The sequence below is a fragment of the Odocoileus virginianus genome, chromosome 20 (genome assembly GCF_023699985.2).
Source record: "Odocoileus virginianus isolate 20LAN1187 ecotype Illinois chromosome 20, Ovbor_1.2, whole genome shotgun sequence".
In the NCBI taxonomy this organism is placed as follows: domain Eukaryota; kingdom Metazoa; phylum Chordata; class Mammalia; order Artiodactyla; family Cervidae; genus Odocoileus; species Odocoileus virginianus.
Window position 1 is genome coordinate 30,577,315 of NC_069693.1, and position 25,946 is coordinate 30,603,260.

The following is a 25,946-nucleotide window of genomic DNA, read 5'->3' on the forward strand; positions in this document are numbered from 1 at the left end:
ACTTTTTCACTCTCCTCTTTCACTTTCATCAAGAAGCTTTTTACTTCCTCTTCACTTTCTGCCATAAGAGTGGTGTCATCTGCATATCTGCAGTTATTGATATTTCTCTGAGCAATCTTGACTCCAGCTTGTGCTTCTTCCAGCCTAGCGTTTCTCATGATGTACTCTGCACATAAGTTAAATAAGCAGGGTGACAATATGCAGCCTTGACGTACTCCTTTTCCTATTTGGAACCAGTCTGTTGTTCCATGTCCAGTTCTAACTGTTGCTTCCTGACCTGCATACAGGTTTCTCAAGAGGCAGGTCAGGTGGTCTGTTATTCCCATCTCTTTCAGAATTTTCCACAGTTTATTGTGATCCACATAGTCAAAGGCTTTGCCATAGTCAATAAAGCAGAAGTTGATGTTTTTCTGGAACTCTCTTGCTTTTTTGATGATCCAGCGGATGTTGGCAATTTGATCTCTGGTTCCTCTGCCTTTTCTAAAACCAGCTTGAACATCTGGAAGTTCTCTTTGAGCATTATTTTACTAGCGTGTGAGATGAGTGCAATTGTGCGGTAGTTTGAGCATTCTTTGGCATTGCCTTTCTTTGGGATTGAAATGAAACCTGACCACTAGTAAGTGACTAATGGCAGGTTAAAATTATACAAGGCACATTATACAAGTCTTTTTATTTTTATTAAATAAAAGCCTGTATATTATCGAAGTGGAGATACCTTGAATAATTAGAGATATTTATGGGCCATTTTACTTATCATGACCCTGCCTTCAACTGGAAGATTACTAAGCTACTACTGAATTAGACTCTCTCCATCTAAACCTTAGGATACTCTCAGGCTATGTCCCTATGTCTAGAGCTCAGGCTCTTTCAGCAGCTTTATACAACAAGTGAGTTCATTTATTAAAATGATGAATTAAACAAGTCACTGTAAGTGGCCATGCTCGATGACACTGGTGACTTGGAATAGTGTATCTGCCATGTTGGTTTTGAGGAGGTGGGGGGCAAAAACAGACCAGTTAGGTTTCAGTGGACCAGAAGCTCAATTTTTTAAGATTAAGGGAAACCTAGGTCACCCCATCTTAACAAACCCATCACAGGCAAGGAAATCGAAACTGTAATCAGAAATCTTCCAGCAAACAAAAGCCCAAGACCAGATGGCTTCACAGCTGAATTCTACCAAAAATTTAGAGACGAGCTAACACCTATCTTACTCAAACTCTTCCAGAAAATTGCAGAAGAAGGTAAACTTCCAAACTCATTCTATGAGGCCACCATCACCCTAATTCCAAAACCAGACAAAGATACCACAAAAAAAGAAAACTACGGGCCAATATCACTGATGAACATAGATGCAAAAATCCTTAACAAAATTCTAGCAAACAGAATCCAACAACATATTAAAAAAATCATACACCATGACCAAGTGGGCTTTATCCCAGGAATGCAAGGATTCTTTAGTATCTGCAAATCAATCAGTGTAATACACCACATTAACAAATTGAAAGATAAAAACCATATGATTATCTCAATAGATGCAGAAAAAGCCTTTGACAAAATTCAACATTCATTTATGATTAAAACTTTCCAGAAAGCAGAATAGAAGGAACATACCTCAACAAAATAAAAGCTATATATGACAAACCCACAGCAAGCATCACCCTCAATGGTGAAAAATTGAAAGCATTTCCCCTGAAATCAGGAACAAGACAAGGGTGCCCACTCTCACCACTCCTATTCAACACAGTTTTGGAAGTGTTGGCCACAGCAATCAGGGCAGAAAAAGAAGTAAAAGGAATCCAGATAGGAAAAGAAGAAGTGAAACTCTCTCTGTTTGCAGATGACATGATCCTTTACATAGAAAACCCTAAAGACTCTACCAGAAAATTACTAGAGCTAATCAATGAATACAGTAAAGTTGCAGGATATAAAGTTAACACACAGAAATCTCTTGCATTCCTATACACTAACAATGAGAAAACAGAAAGAGAAATTAAGGAAACAATACCATTCACCATTGCAACAAAAAGAATAAAATACTTAGGAGTATATCTACCTAAAGAAACAAAAGACCTATACATAGAAAACTATAAAACACTGATGAAAGAAATCAAAGAGGACGCAAACAGATGGAGAAATATACCGTGTTCATGGATTAGAAGAATCAATATTGTCAAAATGGCTATACTATCCAAAGCAATCTATAGATTCAATGCAATCCCTGTCAAACTACCAACGGTATTTTTCACAGAATTAGAACAAATAATTTCACAATTTGTATGGAAATACAAAAAACCTCGAACAGCCAAAGTAATCTTGAGAAAGAAGAATGGAACTGGAGGAATCAACTTGCCTGACTTCAGACTATACTACAAAGCCACAGTCATCAAGACAGTATGGTACTGGCACAAAGACAGAAATATAGATCAATGGAACAGAATAGAAAGCCCAGAGATAAATCCACGAACTTATGGTCACCTTATCTTCGACAAAGGAGACAAGGATATACAATGGAAAAAAGACAACCTCTTTAACAAGTGGTGCTGGGAAAACTGGTCAACCACCTGTAAAAGAATGAAACTAGAACACTTTCTAACACCATACACAAAAATAAACTCAAAATGGATTAAAGATCTAAATGTAAGACCAGAAACTATAAAACTCCTAGAGGAGAACGTAGGCAAAACACTCTCCAACATAAATCACAGCAGGATCCTCTATGACCCACATCCCAGAATTTTAGAAACAAAAGCAAAAATAAACAAATGGGACCTAATGAAACTTAAAAGCTTTTGCACAACAAAGGAGACTATGAGCAAGGTGAAAAGACAGCCCTCAGATTGGGAGAAAATAATAGCAAACGAAGCAACGGACAAGGGATTAATCTCAAAAATATACAAGCAACTCCTGAAGCTCAACTCCAGAAAAATAAATGACCCAATCAAAAAATGGGCCAAAGAGCTAAATAGACATTTCTCCAAGGAAGACATACAGATGGCAAAAAAACACATGAAAAGATGCTCAACATCACTCATTGTCAGAGAAATGCAGATCAAAACCACAATGAGGTACCATTACACGCCAGTCAGGATGGCTGCTATCCAAAAGTCTACAAGCAATAAATGCTGGAGAGGGTGTGGAGAAAAGGGAACCCTCTTACACTGTTGGTGGGAATGCAAATTAGTGTAGCCACTATGGAAAACAGTGTGGAGATTTCTTAAAAAGCTGGAAATAGAACTGCCATATGACCCAGCAATCCCACTTCTGGGCATACACACTGAGGAAACCAGATCTGAAAGAGACATGTGCACCCCAATGTTCATCGCAGCACTGTTTATAGTAGCCAGGACATGGAAGCAACCTAGATGCCCATCAGCAGACGAATGGATGAGGAAGCTGTGGTACATATACACCATGGAATATTACTCAGTCATTAAGAAGAATTCATTTGGATCAGTTCTGATGAGATGGATGAAACTGGAGCCCATTATACAGAGTAAAGTAAGCCAGAAAGATAAAGACCATTACAGTATATTAACACATATATATGGAATTTAGAAAGATGGTAATGATAACCCTATATGCAAAACAGAAAAAGAGACTCAGATGTATAGAACAGACTTGTGGACTCTGGGAGAAGGCGAGGGTGGGATGTTTCAAGAGAACAGCATTGAAAGATGTATATTATCTAGGGTGAAACAGATCACCAGCCCAGGTTGAGTGCATGAGACAAGTGCTCGGGCCTGGTGCACTGGGAAGACCCAGAGGGATCGGGTAGAGAGGGAGGTGGGAGAGGGGACCAGGGATGGGGAATACATGTAAATCCACGGCTAATTCATTTCAATGTATGACAAAAACCACTGCAATGATGTAAAGTAATTAGCCTCCAACTAATAAAAATAAATGGAAAAAAAAATAAAAAGGGTTTTATTCGTGTAGTTGAATTGGAGAATATGCATTAAAAAATATAAATAGCAATAACGTAAATGAAATACAATAATAGCAAAAGGGACAAAATCAGCTTTAAAGAAATTTTTAAAAATTTAAATGGTGTTTTAAAAAATACCTAGAACAGATGAATGAGGAAAATACCACAAACCGAAATGTTTGGGATACAGTGAAGGGTGATAGTTTGGACAAAATTCATACCCTTCTGTATTTACGTAAAAGAACAATAAAAATATTCTGTTGAGAGGCAGAAAGAAAAAGGTCAATAGCTATCAGTCTTTGTAGTATAATTATTAAGAACTCATCATTTCTTAGAAAAAAATCACAAATTTTCAACATTTTAAATCTGTAAAAATACTGGGAAGGAATGGTTTATGTCTTGACAAGGTTATCTTTCTGGTTCAGCTTCCTCTGAACTTTTTTTTTCATCTAGGCTTGGACTTTTGGATTTCTGTGTTTGTCTCTGCATTGTCCAATTTTAGCAAGAATCTTTCTAGGTCAATTTAATCAGGATCTCTCATCCTCAATATCTGATCATCCTCTGTATCTGGTTGGATTTCTTACCCTCCAAAATCCCTTAGGTGATTTCTGATCACCCTGACCTGCTTTCAGCAAGAATTCTGTTAGGTTGGTTTAGCCAGAATTTCCCTTTACCCTTTATATTTCCTCTTAGTAATTTTCCATCTGCTGATCTCCACACTTGCATTTTGGCAATAAATGACCAATTGCTCACATGGTATTTGAACTATGTACCCCATTTCAGTGGCCCCTACAACTACCTCTTGTGATGGCCCCCCTTAAGTGAAGTCTTCTTATAATCTTCAACAAGTATTGTGAATAAGGTTTTCATTAAAAATCTGCAGATGCCAAATCACCATCAGTATTCTTGCCACAGCTCTTGGGAACAAGAGAGTAGACATGCTACATTCAGGTAAAAAGCAGTGATTTTTGAACTTACAAAGTGCCTAGATTTTCCAGGTCAAGTTTCTTTCCAAGAGATTGGAGCAATTTGGAAATCAGCCAGAGGAAGGCATAATTAGAGACCATTTTTGAAATAGAAAGGATATACCAGTAAATAGAAATAGCACAATTTTTTTGTGAAAGTATATGTGGGGGAAGTGTCACCTCCTATGCAGAGCTTCCTGTGGCTTTGCTCAGTGGTAAAGAATCTGCCTGCCAATGCAGGAGACGAAGGTTCAATCCCTGGGTTGGTAACATCCCCTGCAGGAGGAAATGGCAACCCACTCCAGTATTCTTGCCTGAAAATTCCCATGCACAGGGGAGCCTGGTGGATCCATGGGGTTGAAAAGAGTCAGACATGAATGAGCACTCATGCAAGCACACAGACTTAAGCACTCTTAAGACTAAGCGTAAAAGAGGTTGATGTGAGTATCAACTCATCAGATTTCTTCAAAAAGAAGAAATACTAGAACTAATTATCTGGGGGTTCCATGATGCTTGGAATGGTGTTTGTCTGGCTCATACTCAGCATCAAGAATTATATCAGTGCTAGTTTCATCAGATAGAAACTTTTGGAATAACTTAGAGATATCTACTAGAATTTTAAATCTTCCAAAGAGCAAAGAAAAAACTTAAACCTTATAATAAAAATGGAATTATTGTTTGTGCATGCATTTGTTGGGAGGTGATGCAAACCAAACTCAGTTTCTAGAAAGTGAAAATTGTCTGCTTAGGGTTTAGAGGTGATGTGCATACTTATAACCATCACTGTCACCAGTAAAAGGGTTCTGTAGGTCACAAATTAATTTGAAATGTGATATTCAATTAACCATGTGGCAAGAATGCATCCATTTCATCATCAATGCCCATCATTGCCAAACATTTTCATTAAGCTAAGATTCAAATAAATAACAGGGACACAATTTTTAGTTCAAGGTCAGCATATAAATCTAGGGGATGTAAATGCCAGAGGCATTGAATCACCTGTGATTACTTACTTTGCCAGATACTAAAGTTTAGGATAATAATATTCTTCTCCTGTACTGCAGGTACACATCTTGCAATGCTAATTTTTCTTTGTGGTATTTCTTTGAAATGCAAGAAAGGATATAGTTTGGTGATCAAAGTTCCCTAGTTCCCAGGTGTTGGGGTCAGTGAGGAGGATCCCCTGCTTGGATAAATGATTTCCCCAAGTTGAAAACATTTTAAAAGAAAATGCCTCATTTGCAACTTGTCATTTGGGGACAAAGCAGTAATCACATGAGAGATTTCTTTGAAAGAGAATGCAAATGCAGTAGAAAATTCCTTGGGTAAGGCTTTGAAATTTTTAAGGTATTTGGAAACTGACAAATTAAACTTTGTGCTAGTCTAAACATCTTACTTACCACCCTTCCATGAATGACTAGGCGTAGGTTTTCAGAGCATTGATTTCAGAGAGAAATAATTATTTCCTAACAAGACAAAAATAGTGATTCAGAATAATCAATATTAATGGAGGAAAAAAATTACCTCCTGGGTCAGTATGTTTCTCTGACTTACTAGCTTTGCCACTTGGGAAAACCAATTCTTCTGAAATGTTACTTCCTTATAATATTGATCATGCATATTTCATAATGTTTTTATGAATATTAAATGAGGTAATGACCTCATTTGAGAGGGTCTCTCATCTGAGAGTCATCATGGTATAGTACCTAACTGCATAGGCTCCAGGTGATACCACCTGGACTTGATTCTTGTGTTTCTCCAAAGACCAAATTAAAGATCCTCTACCTCAAGGGTGCCCACCTCCAAGATCTAATGCCTGATGATCTGAGGTGGAACTGATGTAATAATAATAAAAATAAAGTGCACAATAAATGTAATGCCCTTGAATCATCCTGAAACCATCACCACTCCTCCCTACTCCCTACCTCCCAGTCCATGGAAAAACAGTCTTCCATGAAACTGGTCCCTGGTGCCAAAAGGTTGGGGACCACTGCTCTACATCCTCTGTAAAATGAATATTGCACAGGCCACTTCCTCATAAGGATGTTATGAAGGTGACATTAGAAGATACAGAAATAAACAGGACCTGGTAAGTGTCAATAAAGTTTAACTCATTTCCTCATTCCGTGCATTGTTTGTTTCCATCAACTTTCCATTATCATCTTCTTTGCACCAATGTGGTGCTTCTGTGCTAGGTGTGCTCAGTCATGTCTGACTTTTTGTGGCCCCATGGACTATATCCTCTGCCCATGGGGTTTTCCAGGCAAGAATACTGGAGTGGGTTGCCATTTCTTCCTCCAGGGGATCTTCCTGACCCAGGGTTCGAGCCCACATCTCTTGCATCTCCAACATTGGCAGACAGATTCTTTACCACTAGCTTCCCCTGGGAGCACTAAATAAATAGTATACTCAGTGTCAAAAATATGGTTTTGCTACTTTACTTCCAGACTTGCCGGCGGCATTTAATTTATAATTTTAAGCAGTGTATTTGTCACATATTTTCTCATTTAAGTAGAGGTGGGTTTTGCCTCTGGCTTCCCAACAGGCATTTTCTTAGCCACTGTGCAGATTTCTTTTGAAATGGCTGGTGTTAAAAACATCCTTAACCAGAGAAGACAGCTCAAAGCTTGGTTTAGCCAGTGAAGCCTTCTGTCTACCTTGTCTACAAGACAGAAAGCTTTTTAAGTGCACAACTGAAAAGTTTGTTGACCACTTGATGGAAAGCGATCATTTGTATCTGAGCAGGGTCAAGAGAATAAGGAAACATCTACCAAATTGCTTAATTTTTTTTCCCCAACTCCTTTAATCATATGAGCTCTTGGAGACTGTACAGCACTTGGGGGACAACTGGAATTTTGCATTTTTATTTATCAAAGTGGCTGACAAATCATAGAATACTTTCCTTAAATATATCATTTAATGGGTTGAAAATAATCAGTGTTGCATCTTTTTTTAAATGTACTCTGTGTATTAGTTTCATTAATACCAAGTCTGTGTGATACCAAAGGCAGCCAACTCTTTTTATCAATACATTATTCTGACTTTCTGATCAGAATAAATTTAAGACAGTGATCTTGCTTACCATCCTGAATCTGACCCTTTGGGGTATTGTGACCTCACTCTGATTCAGTTTTGCTTTCAGTAAGATAGGGGAAATAGTGGTACTGACCAAAGAAAACTTTGTTGACAATTGAGGTATTGCACCATGAGAGGAAGATAGCAGAAACTAATTTACCTTCATTAATAAAAGACATTGAGCCATGCTGAATTTCAGGTATATTGTGCAAATAATTTGAGCAGAGTATTTGAAACTTTAAACCAGAATTACTGTTATTTACATATAGGTTACATCTTCCTGGTCTCATTCCTAGAGTCACTGTCAAGATATATATATATATATATGTTAGAAAACAAGAAAGAACAAAGGGAGGAAGGAAAGAAGGAAGGGAAGGGAGGGAGAGAGGGAAGGAGGCAAGGAGAATGGAAGAAAAAATAAAAAGTTGCAAACATATTCATGTAACCAACCCTGAAAATTTTCAGACTCCACGTGGCTTGAGTGTTAACAAATTCATATTCAAAGGGCTCAAATATGGGACTTCTCGGGTCCTCTTGATGGAGTTGATTGAACAATTGATGGAAAATTAATATTGACATTAATTGGACGGTCCTTTTCTTTTCAAAAGAAGCACCCAAGTTTTATGCATGTAGTCCTCAGAAAGATCTCTGGTCATGTTCACTAATCAGTTTCCATTCTCCAGAAATTTCACACATATAGAGGAGCTGGTGAAAACTGTTCCCGTTCCTTTTACTGCATTTCTGTCATTACTACAAGGCACTTGTTGTAAATGTTCTCTTTCTTATCCCACCTCCCTGGAGAGCCACACCTTGACTGTAATCAGCAGGTGGGAGGAGACAGTGATGTTTGGACTCATTTGGAGGGAAGTGTGCAGAGTCCACTGTAAAACAAATTCTTTTACTGTTTTTTTTTTTTTCTCACAAGGATATCATTTATCAAATGAATAGTTCAATTCACTTCATCATTCTTGCTTCCAAGAGGAGCAGTAGTAGGGATATAACCATAATCTTTGTACCAACCAAGCCTTCAGGTCAAGGTTAGTGATGGGATCTTTTCAAGATATTCCCATCTTCCTCCACAAACTCTAATCAGTTTTATACTCAGTCCAAATTGATTGTTCTGTTTTCTTAACTTTCATTAGTCTCTTTCTGTACTTATTCATTCATTCATCACCATTCATGCTCATCTCTGTGCTCTGCTCTTTTTTTTCCTCTTAGCTTAGATTGTTTCCTCTTGACAGGCCACAGAAAATCCATATTTTCTTGGAAGAGCTTTTATTAAAACTACAGTATAAACTCTTTGATCACAAGCATGGAAGAGACTTGGATGAGAAGGAGGGGAAGGGAAAGAAGAAGGAAAGGGAGACAGGGATGAAGAACTGGTAGAAGGAAAAAAAATTATTTGTTAGATATTCTGGAATTAGATTCTTTGCTTTGAAATGAAGAGCAAGTCCGTAGAATTAGTATTTAAATCTCAGTACTGACACTTATTTACTGTGTGACCTTGAATAAGTTTATTGTTACCTTGGACATCTGTTTCTGTATCTCTAGAAATAATAATTTAAAAAAACCCAGAATAAGATATGCTTAATATAAACCCCTTACCATAATAGTGGCTATAGGTTTGGTGATCAATAAATTGTATTTTTATCATTACTATTAATAATAAACAAGGATAAAAATACCTTTTACAGTACTTGAATTCTCTCTGTATGCTATGTTCTACCTTTTACATTCAGCACAGAAATACTCCTTACCTCATGTGGAAACTAAAAAAAACCAAACAAACAAAAGAAACAAGGCTAAATCATATAATAAGAAAATCAGCGGAACATTAGTGCTTACACACATGCACTTCGAATATATTCAGTAATTATTCCAGCTTCTCTAGGTGCTTCTGTTTTACTTCTGGGAATAAAATGTGCACTTAAGTCTCTAAAGTGCTCATACAGCAAATTTCAACCAATGAGCAATAAAATGAATAAACTAATAATGATTCAGTGATAGCTATGATTTTTTACAATAATATTAGTGTCACATAAACATCAGAGCCCTGCAGAAGAAAGTGATGATCATTTCTACCATATACTTTTAAATTTCCATACCTATATTTGGAATTTAAGGGAATGGGAGGGGCTCTGTTTGAGTATTTGTGTGTGTGTGTATGTGGGTACAGACACAAACATGAAGGCACACATACAGATTCTTCCAATAATGTTGTTTTTCAGTTCAGTTCAGTTCAGTCGCTTTTGCAACCCCATGACTGCAGCACACCAGGCTTCTCTGTCTGTCACCACCCCCTAGAACTTGCTCAAACTCATGTCCATTGAGTTGGTGATGCCATCCATCCATCTCATCCTGTGTTGTCCACTTCTTCTCCAGCCTTCAGTCTTTCCCAGCATCAGAGTCTTTTCCAATGAGTCCCTTCTTCCCATCAGATGGCCTGGAGCTTCAGCTTCAGCATCAATCTTTCCAATGTATTGGAGCTTCAGCTTCATCAATCCTTCCAGTGAATATTCAGGACTAATTTCCTTTAGGATTGACTGGTTTCACCTTCTTGCTGCCCAAGGGACTCTCAGAAGTCTTCTCCAATACCACAGTTCAAAAGCATCAATTCTTTGGCACTCAGCTATTTGTGGTCCAACTCTCATATCCATACATGACTACTGGAAAAACCATAGCTTTGACTAGACAGACTTTTGTCAGAAAAGTAATGTCCCGGCTTTTTAATATGCTGTCTAGGTTGGTCATAGCTTTTCTCCCAACAAGCAAGCATCTTTTAATTTCATGGCTGCAGTCACCATCTGCAGTGATTTTGGAACCCAAAAAAATAAAGTCAGCCAGTGTTTCCATTGTTTTCCCATCTATTTGCTATGAAGTGATGGGACCAGATGCCATGATTTTCATTTTTTGAATGTTCAATTTTAAGCCAGCTTTTTCACTCTCCTCTTTAAACCCTCATCAAGAGGCTCCTTAGATCTGGTTCGCTTATATGATGTTGTTAAAGCACTGCACTTAATATGCCAGAAAAATTATAAAACTAAGCAGTGGCCACCGGACTGGAAAAGGTCATTTTTCATTCCATTCCCAAAGAAAGGCAATACCACATGATTGCACCCATCTCACATGCTAGCAAAGTAATGCTCAAAATTCTTCAAGTGAGGCTTCAACAGTATGTGAACCCAGAATTTTGAGATGTTCAAACTGGATTTAGAAAAGGCAGAGGAACCAGAGATCAAATTGCCAACATCCACTGGCTCATTGAAAAAGCAAGAGAGTTCCAGAAAAACATCTACTTCTGCTTCATTGGCTATGCTAAGGCCTTTGACTGTGCAGATCGTAACAAACTGTGGAAAATTCTTCAAGCATATCTGAGGTTATTGATATTTCTCCCAGCAATCTTGATTCCAGCTTGTGCTTCATCCAGCCCAGCATTTTGAGTAATATACTCTGCATATAAGTTAAATAAGCAGAGTAACAATATACAGCCTTGACTTACTCCTTTCTCAATTGGGAACCAGTCCATTGTTCCGTGTCCAGTTCTAACTGTTGCTTCTTGACCTGCATACAGGTTTCTCAGGAGGCAGGTAAGGTGGTCTGGTATTCCCATCTGTTGAAGAATTTTCCACAGTTTGTTATGATCTTCACAGTCAAAAGCTTTAGCATAGTCAATGAAGCAGAAGTAGATGTTTTTCTGGAACTCTCTTGCTTTTTCAATGAGCCAGTGGATGTTGGCAATTTGATCTCTGGTTCCTCTGCCTTTTCTAAATCCAGTTTGAACATCTCAAAATTCTGGGTTCACATACTGTTGAAGCCTCACTTGAAGAATTTTGAGCATTACTTTGCTAGCATGTGAGATGGGTGCAATCATGTGGTATTGGCTTTCTTTCAGATTGCCTTTCTTTGGGAATGGAATGAAAAATGACCTTTTCCAGTCCGGTGGCCACTGCTTAGTTTTATAATTTTTCTGGCATATTAAGTGCAGTGCTTTAACAACATCATATTTTAGGATCTGAAATAGCTTAGCTGGATATCCATCACCTTCACTAGCTTTGTTCCTAGTGATGCTAGTGACTTCACATTACAGGATGTCTGGCTCTAGATGAGTGATCACACCATCATGGTTATCTGGGTCATTAAGATCTTTTTTATTTTTAGGGTAATAGATAAATTAAAAAACAGAATAAGTCATAATTCTTGCCTTAAAGTACTCACAGTAAAGAAGAGTAGGGAAATATTAAACACTTGACAATGTTTGAGATATGTGCTTATCAAACATAAATTATTAAGTAACTGGAGACTACTAAACATTTTTCAGGCCATCATTTGTGATGAAAGTGAAAGTGAAAGTCGCTCAGTCATGTCCAACTCTTTGCAACCCCATGGACAGTCCTTGGAATTCTCCAGGCCAGAATACTGGACTGTGTAGCCTTTCCCTTCTTCAGAGGATCTTCCCAACCTGGGGATTGAACCCAGGTCTCCTGCATTGCAGGCGGATTCTTTACCAGCTGAGCCACAAGAGAAGCCCAAGAATACTGGAGTGGGTAGCCTATCCCTTCTCCAGGGGATAGTCCCAACCCAGGAATTGAACCGGGTCTCCTGCATTGCAGGCGGATTCTTTACCGAGCTATCAAGGAAGCCCTATTTGTGAGGAAGATGTAGATAATTGTAGTAACAACAATAATGATGATACATAGTATTCACTGACTAGTTACTATGCGTCTAGTTTTTTTTTCTTTCTACTGAACTATGTTTTCATATAAGAAAAATGCATATACAGTAAGTAATCAACGTGATGAACTTTTTTCAGTTAGGCATATCCTTGTAACCAGGATGCAGACCAAGAACCAGATCATTCTCACACCCCATAAGTTCCACTTTCTTGGTTAATACAAGTTGTGTTACTATAAACAATTTAGTGTATGTCTTATGGTGACTGTATTATATACATGTATGTATATGACTGCCTCATTTCATAAAGATGTTCTGTATTTTCCTTTAGAAGCTTAACTGTTTTACCTTTCATGTTTAGGTCTGCAATCTGTATATAATAAGAGGTGAGGGTAAGATATATTTTTCTTATATGGAAATCCAATTGATTGAGCACCATTTATCAAAAATATTGAATAAGCTATATTCAGACATTGAAAACTTTTAAAGAAATTCCAGAAAACCAATATATACATATATGTGTGTGTGTGTGTATGTTGTGTGTGTATGTGTGTGTGTGTATATCTTTAATTATGGATGATTGATTATAAGAGAAATTCAACTCAAAGTATCTCAATCATTTTAGATTCACTGACTCACATCACTGGAAGAGGTAGAAGTTTGAAAGCAAACAATGAGACTTGGAATGCATTTGTAATCACAGTTTCTCATTTCTCAGTCATTCACTTCCCTCCTCTTTCTTTCCCTTCCTTCTAGAAGTTGGGTTTATTTTCCCTTATTTTGAAAATGGGTATAATGTCCAGAACTTATGTATCTGAAGTCCTATTATATATTTTAATCACTCACTTTGTATTTTTGTATGCATCCTTCATTCTAGAATACTGTAGATGGGAATCCTGTTACAGAAGAAATTGAAATAAAGTAATTCAGTTAGGTTCTGTACCCAAAGCTCCATGTTTGCTCATGGGAATTCTCTTCTGTAATCAATGTTATTATGAAAAAATGTATGAATAAGCTAAATCCATTTAAATTGTACAAATGTTGAGTTTTGGCAGATATAATAAGCCTAATGAAAAGGTCAGTTTTCATTCCAATCCCAAAGAAAGGCAATGCCAAAAAATGTTCATGCTACTGCAGAATTGTGCTCATTTCACATGCAAGTAGGGTTATGCTCTGAATCCTTCAAGCTAGGCTTCTGTAGTATGTGAACCAAGAACTTCTAGGTGTAAAACTGGTGTTTAGAGAAGGCAGAGGAACCAGAGATCAAATTGCCAACATTCATTGGTTCATAGAAAATGGAAGGGCGCTCCAGAAAAACATCTACTTCTGCTTCATTGACTATGTTAAAGCCTTTGACTGTGGATCACAAAAGACTGGAAAGTTCTTCAAAAGACGGAAATACCAGGCTGCCTTATTTGTCTCATGAGAAACCTGTATGCAGCACAAGAAGCAGCAGTTAGAATCAGACATGGAACAATGGACTGGTTCAAAATTGGGAAAGGAGTATCACAAGGCTATATATTGTTACCCTGCTTATTTAACTTACATGTGCAGAGTACATCATGTGAAATGCTGGGCTGGATGAATCACAAGCTGGAATCAAGATTTCTGGGAGAAATATCAACAACCTCAGATATGCAGATGACACCACTCAAATACCACTTTAGAAAGTAAAGAGGAACTAAAGAACCTCTTGATGAGGGTTAAAGAGGAGAGTGAAAAGCTGACTTAAAACTCAACATTCAATGTGTATACCTTTGGCTGAACCATATTGATGTATGGTATAAATCAATACAATATTGTAACTATCCTTCAATTAAAAATAAATAAATTTAAAAATCCCTCAGCATTCAAAAACTAAGATCATGACATCTGGTCCCATCACTTCATGGCAAATAGAAGGGGAAAAGTGGAAACAGTGAGATTTTATTTTCTTGGTCTCCCAGATCACTGCACATGGTTACTACAGCCATGAAATTAAAAGATTCTTATTCCTAGGAAGGAAAGTTATGATAAACCTAGACAGCATATTGTAAAGCAGAGATATCACTTGGCTGACAAAGGTCCGTATAGTCAAAGCTATGGTTTTTCCATTCGTCCTGTTACTGATGTGAGAGTTCAATTACAAAGAAGGCTGAGTGCCAAAGAATTGATGCTTTCGAATTGTGGTACTGGAGAATGGAGAAGACTCTTGAGAGTCCCTTGGAGAGCAAGGCAATCAAATCAGTTAATCCTAAATGAAGTCAACCCTGAACATTCATTGGAAGGACTGATGCTGAAACTGAAGCTCCGATACTTTGACCACCTGATGTGACGAGCTGACTCATGGGAAAAGACCCTGATGCTGGAAAAGACTGAAAGCAAAAGGAGAAGGGAGAGACAGAGGAGGAGATGGTTAGACAGCATCACCAGCTCAATGGACATGAGTTTGAGCAAACCACAGAAGATAAGGAAGGACGGGGAAACTTGATGTGCTTTCAGTTCATGGGATTGCAAAGAGTCAGACACAACTTAGCAACTGAACAACAGCAACAACAGTAAGGCTATGGAATCACCACCATGATTATGATAGAGAGTATTTGCATCACTCCTAAAAGTTTCTTTGTATTCTTTGTGGTCTATCCATTGCTGTAAATTTTCAGTCATTATATGTGACTTTATATTTGCATAGGACATGCACTCTTTTGTATATAATTTGTCACTCTGCATAATGTTTCTAACAATTAAGTGGAAGTATTAGTCGCTCAGTCTTGTCTGGCTCTTCACGACCCCGTGAACTGTAGCACACTAGGTTCCTCTGTCCAGGGGCCTCTCCAGGCAAGAAGACTGGAGTGGGTAGCCACTCCCTTCTCCAGGGGATCTTCCTAACTCAGGAATCGGACCCAGGTCTCCTGCATTGCAGGTGGATTCTTTACTGCCTGAGCCACCAGGGAAATGAACAGTATTTCTAAGATGCACCAAGTTGTTTGTCCTTTCCTCCCTCCATCCTTTTTTTCCTTCCTTCCTTCTTTCTTTGTTTTTCCTGAAAGAACAGACCACACTATTAACTGAAGGACATTTGTGGTGTTCAGAGTTTTTGGTTATTAAAGATAAAGCTGATGTGATCATCTTGTACAAGACTTCATATGGATGTAACATTTTTATTTCTCTTTGGTAAATATGAATTATATTGTGAATATGTGCTTAACTTTTTAAAGGAAATTCCAAAAAATATTTAAAAAGTGATTTTTATTGTTCTATATTTCTACAACATTAACGAGAACTCTTTTCAATATTTTTGTTAACAGTTGGTACCGTCAGTCCTTTTCATTTCAGCCCTTCCAATAGATATAGTATTATGCCACTGTAGTTTTAATTTTTATTTTCCTGATGCGTAATGATGTGGAACATCTTGTTTTGCCCTTACTGACCAATCATTTATCTTCATTTGTGGACTGCCTGTATGAAAGCAAACTATCTTATCCTCTACCTTTCTAAATTCTTGCCTGAAATCTAACATGAGGCAGTTTAACAAAAGAAAGGACAAAATACCAGCTTTTCTTGATAGAAGAACCTACAAAAAGAAATGAAAAGTGCGAAAAAGCAGTTAAATTGAGTGTTTCAATGCTAAGTTTAATTGAAAATAGAGAATTATGGGAAAATGTGCAAAGATGAAAAGGATATGAGCTAAGTGCCATGAAGTGGGGGAAACAGCGAGTCCTGTTCAGAGTGTTCTATGTGTCTTGGAACAATGTATCACCTCTTTGCAACCCTAAGGACTGTAGGCCACCAGGCTGCTCTATCCATGGGATTCTCCAGACAAGAATCCTAGAGTTGATTGCCATGCCCTCCTCCAGGGGATCTTCCTGACCCTGGGATGGAACTCTTGTCTCCTCTGTCTCTTGCATTGCAGGAGGATTCTTTCCCATTGAGCCACCAGAGAAGCCCATATATTATGATACGGATCCTTAACAGATCATTTTCAAAAAAAAAAAAAAAAAAAGATGTGAAATCTCTAAGTCGTGTCCGACTCTGTGCAGCCCCATGGACTATAGCCTATCAGGCTCCTCCATCCATGGAATTTTCCAGGCAAGAGTACTGGAGTGGGTTGCCATTTCCTTGATCATTTTCCAAATGGCCAATCAATTCAGTTAAACAGTTGTAACTTACAAGACAAAAATTTTTTAATTCCATTCAAAATTATTTAGTTAGCATTTCCATGTGTTATGTAGACCATTGTAATTTCTGGGATTATAAAGCAGAGAAAATAGGTACAGTCATTGTTTTTGTAGAATTTGCTGTTTAGTTGGTCGAACGTTGAAAAAAATTAAACCATAAAAATACAAATAGAACAATAAGGATTTTGTGTATAAGCATAGGGAATTTTATTCCATATCTTAATGTATAAAGTAAAATAATCTGAAAAAAAATATAACTGAATCACTTTGCTGTATACTAACACAATATTGTAATTCAACTATTCTTCAATTTAAAAAAATTACAAATGGAGTGGAAAAGTATATTGCATTCCCTGAAAAGATATCCTCAGATTATATAAGAGTGGGTAATCTTGCTTGGAAAGAGGAGTAAAGAAAAATGTGTTTTGCTCTCCATCTTGTTAATTCTACCAAGAAATTTAATGATGGCTTCTTCCTCTCTTTCTTTCTCTTCATTTCCTATTTGGAGTTCATATCTGTCAACCTTTGTGATAAACACGTGACTGCACACACAGTGTTTACTGATACAAGGAATGTTCTGATTCATAGATTTCTCCTTTCTGTCATCTCTTCAAGAAGAGGAGATGTTGACTGATGTGGAGCATCTGGGGTCACTTGGGAGCCTGAGAAGCTTAGAGAACTCTATGTGCTTGGTAAAAGCAGGTCCACTCGGTTCATAAAAAGATTGAATAATATTGATGTGAAGCATTTAATACACAAGGGACATGAAAATTATACAAAATATGAGTGTTTGTAGTTTGTTTCTTCACAGGACCCTCAGGCTGTAAACTCTATATACTTTTATAGCAGACACTAGTGTGGTGCATGTATTTATTAAGAGATCATCAACAACAACATCAGTGTCAGTCTGTCTGATAGTAAAACAATTTGCTTCTAGAACATCCAACAAATATTTCATGGTAGATGATTGACTGGTAACTTTTTTTTATTGCAGAATTCATCAGAAGAACTGACAAATTTGTCTAAGAGAGTTGGATCTTGAGAGAAGATTTGCTTCTGTGGCAGGTAAGAATCCCATTTCACAAACTTGTAATTTTCTTTTCTTTTCTCTAGGAATTAAATAAAGTTTGCTTGCATTGTAAATCTTCCGTATTAACACCATGGTGTCAGAAACTTAATCTCAGGCTATTTTGGACTTTTTGCGTTAACTGGAAGCCAGATGTCTGTGTCTCCTTTCTGGAAGCCTGGACATAAATTTAAGTTTGGGAGGGAACTTTGTGCACATAGATTCTCATTCAGATATGCCAGAATCTTGGTTATCTTTTGGTTTTGGATGCTTTCTTCACTATCTAAGTCTCCCACTGGGAGGCACTAGAATACCGCATAGATCCTGTGCCCACTTGGGACAGGAGCATTTCCACCTGGGTAACTGTTCAGTTGGTTGCCTTGGCCAAGCGTGCTTTCCTGCCCTGATATTTCACTTTCATCTCAAGACCCCACTGGGGGAACCAGCAAGGGGAATTTTGGGTGTGTATGTCTCTGTGAAGAATGTATTGATGACTCTCCTCTAATCTGCTTCTCCACACAGCCTTAGCAGAGGAACACTGTTCTCCACAACAGTTCAGGCAAGCAGAATGGAGGGTGGACAGAGGAGACTTGCTCTTTATCCATTTGTTTTTTGTCCTTTGGTATATTTTCTTCAAATCATTTTGTCTATGCCCAAATATTCATAGTTTTCATGAGAGCTGTGGCTTTGGAAAACAAAATTTAGAAACATATTTTTTCCTCTCTTTCCTATCTTATTTGTTTATTCTCTTTAAGATTTTAACTTAAGACATTGAGTAGAGATAATAAAGTGCCTGAAGGAGGATAGTGAAACAGACCCAGGTTACTTTTGAATTATAACTATCTAGTCATATTTGAAAGATATTCAAATCATGTATTGGACCAGAACCAGCCTGGAGGAACATTTAGCTACAATTCTTAAAAGAGTAAATGTTACTTTTTGGTTTCTCTCATTACACTTGAAGTGTGTTCATTTTGGGTTGCAGCCCTTTGGAGACAGTCAAGGAAGTAAATCAGTGTGCATGTGCTTACACGTGGATGAAACATGGTAATTCAAACTCATTGAACTGGATGTGGTTTAATTGTGTAAACGTATGAAATGCAAAATGAAAAGTCTAGGATTCACTTCATCCATTTGCAGACCATCTTTCCTATTAAGGTGTATGACCATGGATAACAGATTCTTTATTTTTTATCCACATATTCTGTACATATAAAAATGATGGCTTGGTAAAAATATACTTGGTAAAATTTCATCAATTCTATGTTTTATGAAAACTTCCAAAGTCCTTGCCAACACTTAACAAGTCTTTCAGTTCCATAAATGGAAATGAAGACTGGAGGCAATCATAGGCACATATTAAACATACATCACTTTCATTGTTGAAAAAGGCATGTTTACTGTCTAAACTATCAGACTGAATGAAGAGTATATTTACTGGCTCAATTCTAATATAATATCCTCTATAATATCCTCTCAAATTGCCATTAATATTGTTTTAATACCACTGGTTAAGTTTCTAGTAGGGAGAGATGCTGTTATGTTAATTTAGTATCTAGAATGCCAAAATGCAATGTTTTATATGGGAGTGCTGTGAGAATATTTTTGATACATATTTTAGATATTGATATCTTTTATTTTTGTCTCGAATAGCAATACCTCCTTTTTTTTCCTCCTGTGCCTGAGACCAGTAAACCAGACGAAATTCCTCACTTACAGCATTTTGGTTATGGAATTAATAAGGGGAACTGATATAGAGAGATAATTAAAATGTTCCCTCCTTTGCACAAGATAGAATTGCCTTTACCAGCTCTTCAAATCCTTCAGCAACCTCCCCTTCTACCCTTATCCTCTGAGAAACACACTGGTAATGAGATTAGTCAGGAACAATTGGGATTTGGCCATAGTTAATCATGTGTGGATTACTGTTTCAAAAGGATAAAATCCCAGATTCCTCTTTCATCCTTTCATGTACTTCCTTCTTGTTTCATCTGTTTGGTAAGCAATCATCTTAGGTCTTGTTCCGACAGAGTACACTGGCCAAACTTCCTTTTCTAGAGTTTAAATGACTGAATGTGTATCTGAGATCAGGCTTTTTCTAGGCTGAGCCAGTCTCTTCACCTCCTAGTCCTCCTTCTCCTCCTATTTCTCATTCTCCCTCACTTGTATCTAAGCTATTACCTATATTACTCTCAGTTATTTAGACTGAGGGGAGGAAAAAGGCTCTAATTAGGCTTTGTTTCTAATTAGGGTTTTTACTCAACTTTTTTTTTTTTTTTTTTTAACCCTCCTAGGGCACAAGAGAAATGAGAAAAAAATTGTTAAGAAAAAAAAAAAAGATAGGTTTCTACACTCTTTCTGAACATTGGAGACCCCTTCTTACTTCTTTTTTATTTTTAATTAATTTATTTAATTGGAGGCTAATTACTTTACAGTATTATGGTGGTTTTTGCCATACATTGATGTGAATCCGCCATGGGTGTACATGTGTCCCCCGTCCTGAACCCCCCTCCCACCTCCCTCCCCACCCCATCCCTCAGGGTTGTCCCAGTGTACCAGCTTTGAGTGCCCTGCTTCATGCATTGAACTTGAACTGGTGATCTATTTCACATATGGTAATATACATGTTTCAATGCTATTCTCTCAAACCATCCCACCCTCGCCTTCTCCCACAGAGTCCAAGAGTCCAAAAGTCTATTCTTTATATCTGTGTCTCTTTTACTGTCTCGCATATAAGGTGATTTACCATCGTTTCCTGTAATGAATTGCCATCTTTCTAAATTCCATATATGTGTGTTAACATACTGTATTGGTGCTTTTCTCTTCTGACTTACTTTACTCTGTATAATGGGCTCCAGTTTCATCCACCTCATTAGAACTGATTCAAATGTGTTCTTTTTAATAGCTGAGTAATATTCCACTGTGTATATGTGCCATAACTGTCTTATCCATTCGTCTGCCGATGGACATCTGGGTGGCTTCCATGTCCTGGCCATTGTAAAGAGTGTTTCAATGAGCATTGGGGTGCACGTGTCTCTTTCAGTTCTCATTTCCTCGTGTTTGTTCAGCAGTGGGGTTGCTGGGTCATATGGCAGTTGTATTTCCAGTTTTTTAAGAAATCTCCACACTGTTCTCCATAGCGGCTGTACTAGTTTGCATTCCCACCAACAGTGTAAGAGGGCTCCCTTTTCTCTGCACCCTCTCCAGCATTTATTGCTTGTAGACTTTTTGATAGCAGCCATTTTGATTGGCATGTCTACTCAGCCTTTTTAATTGGGGTCTGAATTAGAATATTAGCCTCTTAGATATCTATGGATGAAATGAAACTTTGATTGCCATCCTGCTCCTGTTTATGGCATGTCTTCCTTTTTATGGGAAAGAGAATTGAATTTCATGACAGGATTTGTGTGTTTTAATTCTTGCAATGATAACATCATGATAACAAAAGTAACTCATAAGCCATAATGTTGTGAAGTCAATAAGGCAGTTTCAAAGTCACACAGATCAACTCTTTTTTTTCTGATACTGTATGTATGCACATATACACACATACACACACACTTGTGCTATATTTAATGACCCACCAAGGGACAATCATGTTTAAGTTACAGGTGGTACAGAGGTAACTCAAGCAGCTAAAAGCTGACTTTATTGAGTTTATATTTTACTGTGAGATAAATATGCATTTGAAAATTAATTCCTTGGTAGTAATAAATTCTAGGAAGAAAATAAAGCTTTTGCTACCTACATTAATTTAAACAAGTTATTTAACTTTGAGCCTCAGTTTTCTCATTTGTTAAAAAAAATAGCAATTGAAAATCACATTTGGGCTGCCTTTTTAATAAGATAATGTTGGGATAAAATAGTTGATATCTGTAAAAAGTTATTTGATAATTACAATGTGACATTCTGTCAGGACAGAGGAAAACTACCGTATCCTCTCTTTCAGTCACATGAACATTGTAATTGTCCAGAAATGTCAGATTGCTTGTTTTTAACCATCTGTTTAATTTCTCTCAATATGGGCTCTCTTTTTTTCTCCCCTTTGAATAGGTAGCTTGTGACTAGTCCCAACAAATGTTCACACAGATTTTTAATAATTTTAGCAATTCATTTGGAAAACCTTTGTGTTGCAAGTCCAGACCTTAGGACTCTGAGCTGGCAAGTCTGAAGCAACAGAAAGGAAGAGCTGAAAATAGGCTTAGGATGGGCATGTTGATCAGCTTGAAGCCCCAACCCAGGTGGTTGGACTGCATTTGAATATGGTGCAGGCTCTTGGCTGATGCTTAGGGGCTTTTGTGTTCAACAGGCTTTGTGATGTTTGGTCCTCTATCAAGAAAGATGCTTGGAAATCTCCAAGTTAGGGCTTTCCTGGTGGCTCAGATGGTAAAGAGTCTGCTTGCAATGAGGGAGATCCAGATTTGATCCCGGGGTTGGGAAGATCCCCTGGAAAAGGGAACGGCTATCCACTCCCTCATTCTTGCCTGGAAGATTCCATAGACTGAAGAGCCTGGTGAGCTACAGTCCCTGGGTCACAGAGTCAGACATGACTGAGTTACTATTACACACAGACTAGTTGGTGATACCTACAGTAGTGTTTGCATTTTCTAAAGGTGAGGTTATTTTCAAAGTTCTTGCATATAAAAAAAGTTTAGAATTACTTCCAAACAAACATCCCCATAGGTTTCCACAGACATGGTTATGAATATTAACTAGTCTTGCTTCTCTAAAAAGAACATTTGGTCCTAAGCCTCTAAATGAAGTTCCCAAGTTTTATTATGATATTGTCAATGTATCACATATTTGAACATGCCTTTTAAGAAATTTTTTCTCAGATCGTGAGAATACAGAAAAATATGGAATCCTCCCGAAGACATCTATTTTTATTGTTCCTTTGAATCATCTGTCTTTATTGTTACTAGTAATAGGTATTAAGGTATTAAGTACCTCATATGTACCAGGATTTAAACTTATCGTTGCCTGTGTGCAAGTTGTAGCATGTGTATCATTGCATGTGTATGCTTCCCTCATAGCTCAGTTGGGAACGAATCTGCCTGCAATACAGGAGACCTGGTTCAATTCCTGGGTCGGGAAGATCCCCTGGAGAAGGGATAGGCTCCCCACTCCAGTATTCTTGGGCTTCCTTTGTGGCTCAGCTGGTAGAATCCACCCACAATGCCAGAGACCTGGGTTTGATTCCTGGGTTGGGAAGATCCCCTGGAGAAAGGAAAGGCTACCCACTTCAATATTCTGGCCCAGAGAATTCCATGGACTGTGTAGTCCATGGGGTCACAGAAAGTCAGACACAACTGAGTGACTTTCACTTTTGCATGTGTATAATTCATGAGCCCTAAGATTCAAGGTAACTTTCGTAACAAACTTAATAAATATTGAGTTAAATAAGACGTGGGTTGATTTTTCTCATCCATAATTAAAAGCACAGAGGTAGGCGACCCAAAGCTAACACTGTGGGTTCTCAGTTTCACTGGGATCAACCTTGAGCTCTATTTCCCCTCAGTTATTACTCTTGTTCTTATGCTGAAATATGGCTGCAACCACACCAATCATCAAATAACGTTTAAGACGGGGAGAAGGAGAGAAAAAAGAAGTGCAAAAAAGACCTGCCAATTGAGTTCCTTTTAAAGAGATTTTGTGGAATTCTTAATGACTTCCTATTGTATATTTTTGGCTAGACCAATCAGCCAACAAAGTTTAAGATTGAAAAGGTTTTATCTGGGCATAAAACCACTCATAGCAACATGGATATTCCTTTTATTTATTTATGACTGTACTGGGTCTTCAGTACTTTGTGCCGGCTTTCTCTCGTTGCAGGGAGCTAGGGCTTCTCTTCTTGGAGTGTGTGGGCTTCTCACTGTGCACCATCTCCTGTTGTGGAGCACGTGGCTCTTAGGTGCGTGGGCTTCGGGAGTTATTGCTCACAGGCTCTAGAGGGCAAGCTCAGTAGTTGTGGTCAGGGTCTTCGTTGCTCCACAGCATATGGAATCTTCCTGGACCAGGGACTGAACCTGTGTCTCCTGAATTGGCAGGCAGATTCTTATCCACTGCACCACCAGGGAAGTCCAAGTATTCTTTTATTGTGCAGTCAAAGAAGGAGGGATGGGTATTAGCAATTTCTGCTGTGGCACAATTATCCCCATTTCTCTCATAAAGAAATTAATATATCCTGTGTTGATGTAATTGTTTTTCTCACCATGATCATGACATGTATTTTCATATGTCTAGAGATCTGATCATACCATTTCTTCATACTTTCCAAGAGTACCTGTTTTTCATGGTCTATGTTGATAGAACTTACTCATCCTTTAAGAGGTCCTCAGATAGTCATTCTAAGTGTGCAGAAATTCCTCAAACCTTAATGAATTAATTGTGACTCAATTATTATAAAATCATTTGAAACTATTTACTATATTTTATATATAGGATGTAACACTAGGTCCTATGTTTTATAATTACTGGGTAGATTTTTTTGTTTCTTTTTCATCATAGAGGAGTTCCTTAAAATCCAAGTGTTATCTTGTACAGTGTTAGTAATAGTATTATTACTTTGTCTCTGCATTCATTTCATTATTGAATGATGTTTATTTTCCTTTGCCATTGAATCTAACCAATTTATAAGCTATGCAATCAAATCTAGAAATGCCCAATGAGTTAGTCTTCATAATTTTAATTATACATTTTTTTCAGTGGTTTCCAATATTTAACTCACTTATAAGAAGTAAGTATTTGGCTATAATCACTATAATTCCTTGGAGTCATGTTTCTTTGTCTTTAACTTAAAGCATTATACATGTGTATGTCTATAGTATCTAAGTTCTGCTAAATTCTTAGAAAACAAATTTTATAAATTAATTTTCTTTGCTTGGCTTTCTAGTGTCAGGATTGGCAATCCTGATGGACCACTAAGCTGCTTTTCCCAAAATGATTTTATTGGTCTGAAAGGAAATTGTGTGTCCAATTTTGTCTAGTGAGAAATGTTTCATATCAGCCACATTCCTTGCTATTTATTCGTGTTACTAGCAATTTCTAGGAGCTGCTGGACACATATTCTTTGTCATTGTGTTGCTTTCATAATTGACGTTGGACTTTAAAATCTGACCTTTTATATTTTCTCCCCTACATGCTATTTTTAATGTCCAATTATGACATGGTTTTAACCAACACCAAATGTATTTTCTGTCCTTTAATATGATTTTCGATTCAAAAGTAGCTTCAATCTAACTATGTTGTCAGAGATGAGAAAACTGCCACCTCCATGGGTGGTTCAAAGGAAGACAAAGAAATTACTTTGAATGAGTAAATTCATGTTATTTATTTATCACCATAATTGTGTGATATAATTTCTTAACATTATATTCAAAAGTTACCCTGCATAGCAGTCTTATTGAAGTAAGTTTAGGATATTTCCAAAGAATCAAGTGAAGATAATGACATATCTTCAAATATTTGCTAACCATTTAGTCTTATTATCTTGTAGTCATTTTCACAGATCCAGGAGTAGTCACATTTTGGGGAAATTAACCTTCTGTTTTTCAAGACTGACTTTGGCCTTGTATATAATTCATAGATGTCCATGACATAATGCCAGTAAACAAATGTATGGATGTTCAGCCTGTGCTAGATACATGTGAGAATCAATAACTATGAAAGCAGCATGCTTCTAATAACATCTTGATAATATGCCCAAGGCACCTTTGCTAAAACTGTTATGCTTCTTAAAAAGTTGCTGTGCATACACTATGTTAGTATAGTCAGCAATACTCTGGTCTCCTTATAGTATTTAAGTTCTAAAGAGTCCCAGCAGTTAATGTAAACAAGAGAACCCAAGCAAGGGAAACTGCATGTAATTCTTGATTATATTATGTCTTAGGAGAAGATGTCTGCTGAGACCTGTCAAACTAGAATCTGTTTACCACCAGTGCCATTTGCAATTTTTTGCTTGATCTTCAATTTACAAACTTAATTCTAAGACTTTATCTTTTCTTGTATATTTGAATACCTAATTTTCCTTGGCCAGACTATTTCGTTATCTTGCTCATCTACAGAAAGAGTAAAAATATATATACATA